An 8,954-nucleotide genomic window follows, 5' to 3' on the forward strand; every position below is an offset into this window, starting at 1 on the left:
TTATAATTATTAGTTAATCATATGATAAAAACAAAAGACAAAAATACCCAAAAATAGTGAAAAATATATGAATAAAGGAGTGGGAAAGTTAGAACCACCCAAAAAGTTCATATACTACAAAATAAGTGTAGAGTCCCAAACTTGATGAAATTCCAGCATATAATTTCAATTCAGTGTTCCACTGCAACTGTAGCCCATCACCAAGAGAATAAGGCTGGAGGCTTACCAGACAGCCTGCGACCACCCTTATTCAGGGGGGTCTAAACAGGCTCAGTAGAGATGTATGGGTCCAGTAGATCTCACCTAGAAGGGCTCCACAGGAAGATATTGCTTGTGGTCACTGGATACTTTCCAGAGGTGTTCCTCGCTTGGCAAATCGAGGGGTTCCAGGCAAAGTACAGCAGTATTGTCAGCAGGTGCCCCAGAAAGAAAAAAAGGACTCCGATAGTGCAGACCAATCTTACTGCTTTATTTAAAAGGATGCCATCAAATATATATAAAAAATATATAAAAAATATATATAAAAACAAAACTTCTGGCAGGGGATGGTAACAAAAACAAACTCCACCGCCGTTTAAAATCAAATCGCGCATGCACGACACGAGCTCACGTTGTGACCCTACGGCCGTTTCGTCACAACTGACGTCATCAGGGGTACGTGGCCACACTCGCGCATGCGCTATAAATACACAAGCGCCGTAGCGCCATAGCTTATTCATTGGCTGAGGGAGAACGAGGGCGGACATCAATCCACTGAATCCAGTGCTGTCAATCACTCCAGCACAGTGAGACCGCCCACACATACACACCTCCTCTTTGCTTTAGATAAAGAGATGTTCACCTGGGGCAAGACCGTGTGTTACACTGCCATCTAGGGGTTGAAAAAGAGCAGAACCAAAACATATTCCAAAAAAAATAAAATGAATACTTGTTAAATGTGTAAACAAACAAGCACTCTTATAAAAAGGAAATATGTATTGCCCACTACCATCTGGTGGCTGGAAAGAACCACCAGTATGGGACCCATTAAAGTGCATAAAGAGAGGTGTATAAAAATTACGAGTGAATTTAAGTTCTCCATCAGCCAAGACATATCGCAAATTTAAATAAAATAAAAAATCGGTGAATACAAACATTTTTACAATATGTAAAAAAAGAATATGTAAAAGAGGGGGTAATGATAATGTATATCCAAAGGGAGAAAACTTTTATTTGTCCAAATATGTCTAAAGATAAATCTAATAAAAAGGAGAGGAATGTATATTTATTTCCAAATCATCAACCCAAAAGTTCCTTTCAACTGTTGTTAATAAAACAATTAATATCCCATTCTATATTCAACCCATTGGGGGCATGAGAACCAAGTTTGTAGATCCAGCTTGTTTCAGACCTGGAGATGATTCTTTTTCCATTGCTACCCCGCCAATGGGGAATATACTTTTCAATGCCGATAAACACAGTTCCCTTAGGATTCCTGTCATGTACTGCATCATAGTGCCTAGAGACACTGTGTTTATCGAAACCCTGTTTGATATTGGTAATATGTTCTGCTAGCCTCACGTTAAGTTTCCTAATCGTACGCCCAACATACTCCAACCCACATGGGCACCTGAGTAAATACACAACACATTTGGTTGTGCATGTGATAAGTGATCTAATGGGGTATGTGGCTCCTGTACCACTAGAGGTAAACTCCGTTATTCTTCTATCCCTTAGTGAGTTGATACTGCAAACATTACATCTCCTGCAGGGGGAGAACCCTTTTAAATCACCAAAAAACGTAGGACGTTTAGGTGGAACAGGGATATTCGGTGCTAGCAGATGCCTAAAACTGGTGGCTCCCCTAAATAAAATTTGCGGTTTATCCGACAAAAGGGGGCCCAAAATTCGATCGTTTTTAATAACAGACCAGTGTTTTTTGATTATCCTTTTAATGGCCCAGTGTTGGCTTGAATAGGTCGTGAGGAAAGCTAACCCAAAGTCCTCCCTGTCCGCTATCTGGGGGGGTTTATCACGTAATAATTCCTCACGCTCCCTATTTCCTATCTCAACAATCAGAGAATCAAGCATAACGGGATCGTAACCTTTGATCGAAAATTTTGATTTTAGAATTAGAGCCTCTCTATGGTACTCATTGATATCAGAACAGTTTCGTCTTAGACGCAGGAACTGGCCCTTAGGTACAGCAGACAGCCAAGATTGATGATGACAAGAATCGAGTGGTATAAAACTGTTCCTGTCTGTTGTTTTAAAGTAAGTCGAGGTGGTAATAACATCATTAACAATGGTGATAGCCAGATCCAAAAAATGGATTTGAGTAGAGCTGGCTTCATGGGTTAGTGATATGCCTCTATCATTATTATTAAGTACAGACAGAAAAGTGGTTACAGAATTGATGTCACCGTCCCAAATGAACAGGACATCATCAATGAAGCGTCTCCACATAACCAACTGGGGTGGACTGTCCTTTAGTACCACATCCTCCTCCCACTTGGCCATGAAGAGGTTGGCCATACTGGGAGCAAATTTGGCTCCCATGGCCACTCCCTTTGTTTGTAAATAGTGTGTGCCACCATACCAGAAATGGTTATGCTCCATCGAGAAGTCCAGTAGCTCCATCACGAAATTACATTGCGTGATGGAGATACTGGAGTCCCGATAGAGGAAGTGCCGTACAGCCTCATGACCTAAACTGTGGGATATTGATGTATAGAGTGACGCTACATCTGCTGTCACCAGCATATATGTAGCCTTCCACTCTATTCCTCTCAGTATATTAAGGACATGCTTAGTGTCCCTAAGGTAGGAAGGGGTGCCCACCACCAGTGGTTGTAGAAAAAAATCAATATATTTTCCAACGCGTGAGGTTACTGAATCAATACCACTGATGATGGGCCTCCCTGGTGGATTGATCAAGGTCTTATGAATTTTCGGTAATATGTACATTACCGGTAGCCGAGGGGCCAGGGGGACCAAGTACTCCCTTTCTTTTTTATCAAGAATCCCTAAATTATAACCTTTATCAATCAGGACTTTTAGTTCCCGCTTAAAACCAGAGGTCGGGTCAGAAGGTAAAGGAGAGTACGTGTTTGTATCCGAAAGGATTCTTAATATTTCATTGTTATACGAATCATGATCCAGGATTACTATCGCCCCGCCCTTATCCGCGGGGCGTATAACGATGTCCTTCCTATTCATCAAAGCCTCCAAGCCACTTTTAATATTATGTTGAGTCCGTACTGATCTAATATTTAAATTAGCCAGATCATTCAGTACCAAATCGCGAAAAACGGTGACATTCGGTGCCGTGGTACTGGGAGGGTTAAAGAGTGACGCATTCCTCAATCCTGAATGTGCAACCACAGAAGCCTCTCTACTAAGTTGCCTAGCCGGATTACTTAGAATATATCTTTTTATATTTAATTTGCGCGTGTACTTTTGCACATCAATGAACGTTTGAAACTTATTAAGATTTCGTGGTGGTACAAACTTCAAGCCCTTGCTAAGGGTAGAGAGTTCATCCTTAGAAATTACTTTTGTGCTTAAATTGATAATGCCACTTATATCCTCCTCCTTTTTGGAGTGAAGCTTCCTCCCCCCTCTGCACCCTCTCTTGCATCTCCGTTTCTTTTGTTCCTTCCCTTTCCGACCAACTGAAAATCCCGGTTAGAATGGTTGTTTCCAGTATGTCGGGTCTGGGAGGAATCTAAAGAATTATAATTCCTATTAAAACTTGATATGTTATCATTCATACCATCACGTAAAGGGGAAAATCTATTCCCTACATTGACCCCATATTGGTCACGTACCTCATCATTATCACGATAATTTTCCCAGGGCCTCTGTACATGGGAATCAGGGAATGGTTGGTTACTACCACAATTATGGTGGGCCTCCCGATCATTCAATCTCCTCCATGGTAAAGGGGACCGACGTCGTGATCGAGAGGAGGAATTCCTCCTACTTCCTCCACCTCTCCTTTGATGAGGGTGTCCTCGAGATCTCCCATTTCCCCGTAAATGGGGGGAGGGAAAATGACCTCGAGGTGTCTCCACCCTAGTGTTCCCCTGTATGCCTTGGGACACAGACCGAACCTGGGCGCCTGAAATATTATTAGAAGTAATGGGGGTGGGGGGGTCCGTGGAAGCCGGAACTTGCCACTTAAACACCAGGTTGTCCCTATAGTCCTTGGCGTCCCTATTATATTTCCTCCTCTTTTTTATTTTTTGTTCTGACTCCTCCTTGATCAGAAGTGTCTTCAGAGACTCTGATTTACGAGTGTATTCCTGATTCTCTTTAAATGGTGTGAGTTTAGCCTTAATAATATTAATCTCTATGTCCAACATAGAGAGCCTACGTTTCTTTTTGGCTATTAAAAACTGCAAAAACCCCACACCTGCTTCATTAAAATATTTGAACCATTCTGCAAGTTCGTTATCCTCCTTTTGGGGGTTTACCTCCCACCTTAGACTTCTCGGGACCATATTAACTTTTACATACTCTTCTAAATATGCAATATCCCATCTTAGGTGAACCTCAGAAATAGTGAGATTTTTCAATCTGAGAAAGCACCCTGCTAAATCATCCCCAGGGTCCTCTCTACCATCAAAAACACCCGTGGTATCTATAACCAACTGAGACCTATATTCAAAAATATCCATTTGCAGGAATACCAGCTGCAATAACTAAGTATTTAAAAGAAAAAGCAAAAATGGGGGAAAAGAAATTGCGCTCGGTGTTCAATATGAATATGAGAACTAATGATAAAAAACCATGAAGGAAATCCTGCAGCTAAAACACAATAACCCAAATACAGGGGCATACAAACTAAACAATATAAAAAACAGTGTAGCGCTGGATTGTGAGAAAAAGCGCATATATTGATATATGCGAATATACTAAAACCCGTAAATTTAAGAAGGCTATATGTCACTATTCTAAAGTGATCAAACACACATGTGTGACTCTAAAAAGTGTTCAAATAAACCTATATAGGTATATGAACAGTGAATAATATGAACAAATACGTGTATATGATGTGGATATATTACGTGAACTAGATATCAACGTAAACAACAAAGATCAATACCGTTATGATTGGCAATATGTAATTAGGAAAATATGTCAACCACTTGATGTTGATTATTCCAAAAAAAACTTTTTAGTGCTTAACAATATTATAATTATTAGTTAATCATATGATAAAAACAAAAGACAAAAATACCCAAAAATAGTGAAAAATATATGAATAAAGGAGTGGGAAAGTTAGAACCACCCAAAAAGTTCATATACTACAAAATAAGTGTAGAGTCCCAAACTTGATGAAATTCCAGCATATAATTTCAATTCAGTGTTCCACTGCAACTGTAGCCCATCACCAAGAGAATAAGGCTGGAGGCTTACCAGACAGTCTGCGACCACATTTATTCAGGGGGGTCTAAACAGGCTCAGTAGAGATGTATGGGTCCAGTAGATCTCACCTAGAAGGGCTCCACAGGAAGATATTGCTTGTGGTCACCGGATACTTTCCAGAGGTGTTCCTCGCTTGGCAAATCTGTGAACTGTGTTTATCGGCATTGAAAAGTATATTCCCCATTGGCGGGGTAGCAATGGAAAAAGAACCATCTCCAGGTCTGAAACAAGCTGGATCTACAAACTTGGTTCTCATGCCCCCAATGGGTTGAATATAGAATGGGATATTAATTGTTTTATTAACAACAGTTGAAAGGAACTTTTGGGTTGATGATTTGGAAATAAATATACATTCCTCTCCTTTTTATTAGATTTATCTTTAGACATATTTGGACAAATAAAAGTTTCCTCCCTTTGGATATACATTATCATTACCCCCTCTTTTACATATTCTTTTTTTACATATTGTAAAAATGTTTGTATTCACCGATTTTTTATTTTATTTAAATTTGCGATATGTCTTGGCTGATGGAGAACTTAAATTCACTCGTAATTTTTATACACCTCTCTTTATGCACTTTAATGGGTCCCATACTGGTGGTTCTTTCCAGCCACCAGATGGTAGTGGGCAATACATATTTCCTTTTTATAAGAGTGCTTGTTTGTTTACACATTTAACAAGTATTCATTTTATTTTTTTTGGAATATGTTTTGGTTCTGCTCTTTTTCAACCCCTAGATGGCAGTGTAACACACGGTCTTGCCCCAGGTGAACATCTCTTTATCTAAAGCAAAGAGGAGGTGTGTATGTGTGGGCGGTCTCACTGTGCTGGAGTGATTGACAGCACTGGATTCAGTGGATTGATGTCCGCCCTCGTTCTCCCTCAGCCAATGAATAAGCTATGGCGCTACGGCGCTTGTGTATTTATAGCGCATGCGCGAGCGTGGCCACGTACCCCTGATGACGTCAGTTGTGACGAAACGGCCGTAGGGTCACAACGTGAGCTCGTGTCGCGCATGCGCGATTTGATTTTAAACGGCGGTGGAGTTTGTTTTTGTTACCATCCCCTGCCAGAAGTTTTGTTTTTATATATATTTTTTATATATTTTTTATATATATTTGATGGCATCCTTTTAAATAAAGCAGTAAGATTGGTCTGCACTATCGGAGTCCTTTTTTTCTTTCTGGGGCACCTGCTGACAATACTGCTGTACTTTGCCTGGAACCCCTCGATTTGCCAAGCGAGGAACACCTCTGGAAAGTATCCGGTGACCACAAGCAATATCTTCCTGTGGAGCCCTTCTAGGTGAGATCTACTGGACCCATACATCTCTACTGAGCCTGTTTAGACCCCCCTGAATAAGGGTGGTCGCAGGCTGTCTGGTAAGCCTCCAGCCTTATTCTCTTGGTGATGGGCTACAGTTGCAGTGGAACACTGAATTGAAATTATATGCTGGAATTTCATCAAGTTTGGGACTCTACACTTATTTTGTAGTATATGAACTTTTTGGGTGGTTCTAACTTTCCCACTCCTTTATTCATATATTTTTCACTATTTTTGGGTATTTTTGTCTTTTGTTTTTATCATATGATTAACTAATAATTATAATATTGTTAAGCACTAAAAAGTTTTTTTTGGAATAATCAACATCAAGTGGTTGACATATTTTCCTAATTACATATTGCCAATCATAACGGTATTGATCTTTGTTGTTTACGTTGATATCTAGTTCACGTAATATATCCACATCATATACACGTATTTGTTCATATTGTTCACTGTTCATATACCTATATAGGTTTATTTGAACACTTTTTAGAGTCACACATGTGTGTTTGATCACTTTAGAATAGTGACATATAGCCTTCTTAAATTTACGGGTTTTAGTATATTCGCATATATCAATATATGCGCTTTTTCTCACAATCCAGCGCTACACTGTTTTTTATATTGTTTAGTTTGTATGCCCCTGTATTTGGGTTATTGTGTTTTAGCTGCAGGATTTCCTTCATGGTTTTTTATCATTAGTTCTCATATTCATATTGAACACCGAGCGCAATTTCTTTTCCCCCATTTTTGCTTTTTCTTTTAAATACTTAGTTATTGCAGCTGGTATTCCTGCAAATGGATATTTTTGAATATAGGTCTCAGTTGGTTATAGATACCACGGGTGTTTTTGATGGTAGAGAGGACCCTGGGGATGATTTAGCAGGGTGCTTTCTCAGATTGAAAAATCTCACTATTTCTGAGGTTCACCTAAGATGGGATATTGCATATTTAGAAGAGTATGTAAAAGTTAATATGGTCCCGAGAAGTCTAAGGTGGGAGGTAAACCCCCAAAAGGAGGATAACGAACTTGCAGAATGGTTCAAATATTTTAATGAAGCAGGTGTGGGGTTTTTGCAGTTTTTAATAGCCAAAAAGAAACGTAGGCTCTCTATGTTGGACATAGAGATTAATATTATTAAGGCTAAACTCACACCATTTAAAGAGAATCAGGAATACACTCGTAAATCAGAGTCTCTGAAGACACTTCTGATCAAGGAGGAGTCAGAACAAAAAATAAAAAAGAGGAGGAAATATAATAGGGACGCCAAGGACTATAGGGACAACCTGGTGTTTAAGTGGCAAGTTCCGGCTTCCACGGACCCCCCCACCCCCATTACTTCTAATAATATTTCAGGCGCCCAGGTTCGGTCTGTGTCCCAAGGCATACAGGGGAACACTAGGGTGGAGACACCTCGAGGTCATTTTCCCTCCCCCCATTTACGGGGAAATGGGAGATCTCGAGGACACCCTCATCAAAGGAGAGGTGGAGGAAGTAGGAGGAATTCCTCCTCTCGATCACGACGTCGGTCCCCTTTACCATGGAGGAGATTGAATGATCGGGAGGCCCACCATAATTGTGGTAGTAACCAACCATTCCCTGATTCCCATGTACAGAGGCCCTGGGAAAATTATCGTGATAATGATGAGGTACGCGACCAATATGGGGTCAATGTAGGGAATAGATTTTCCCCTTTACGTGATGGTATGAATGATAACATATCAAGTTTTAATAGGAATTATAATTCTTTAGATTCCTCCCAGACCCGACATACTGGAAACAACCATTCTAACCGGGATTTTCAGTTGGTCGGAAAGGGAAGGAACAAAAGAAACGGAGATGCAAGAGAGGGTGCAGAGGGGGGAGGAAGCTTCACTCCAAAAAGGAGGAGGATATAAGTGGCATTATCAATTTAAGCACAAAAGTAATTTCTAAGGATGAACTCTCTACCCTTAGCAAGGGCTTGAAGTTTGTACCACCACGAAATCTTAATAAGTTTCAAACGTTCATTGATGTGCAAAAGTACACGCGCAAATTAAATATAAAAAGATATATTCTAAGTAATCCGGCTAGGCAACTTAGTAGAGAGGCTTCTGTGGTTGCACATTCAGGATTGAGGAATGCGTCACTCTTTAACCCTCCCAGTACCACGGCACCGAATGTCACCGTTTTTCACGATTTGGTACTGAATGATCTGGCTAATTTAAATATTAG

This window comes from Aquarana catesbeiana, linkage group LG11 (assembly GCF_042186555.1).
Source record: "Aquarana catesbeiana isolate 2022-GZ linkage group LG11, ASM4218655v1, whole genome shotgun sequence".
NCBI classification, from domain to species: domain Eukaryota; kingdom Metazoa; phylum Chordata; class Amphibia; order Anura; family Ranidae; genus Aquarana; species Aquarana catesbeiana.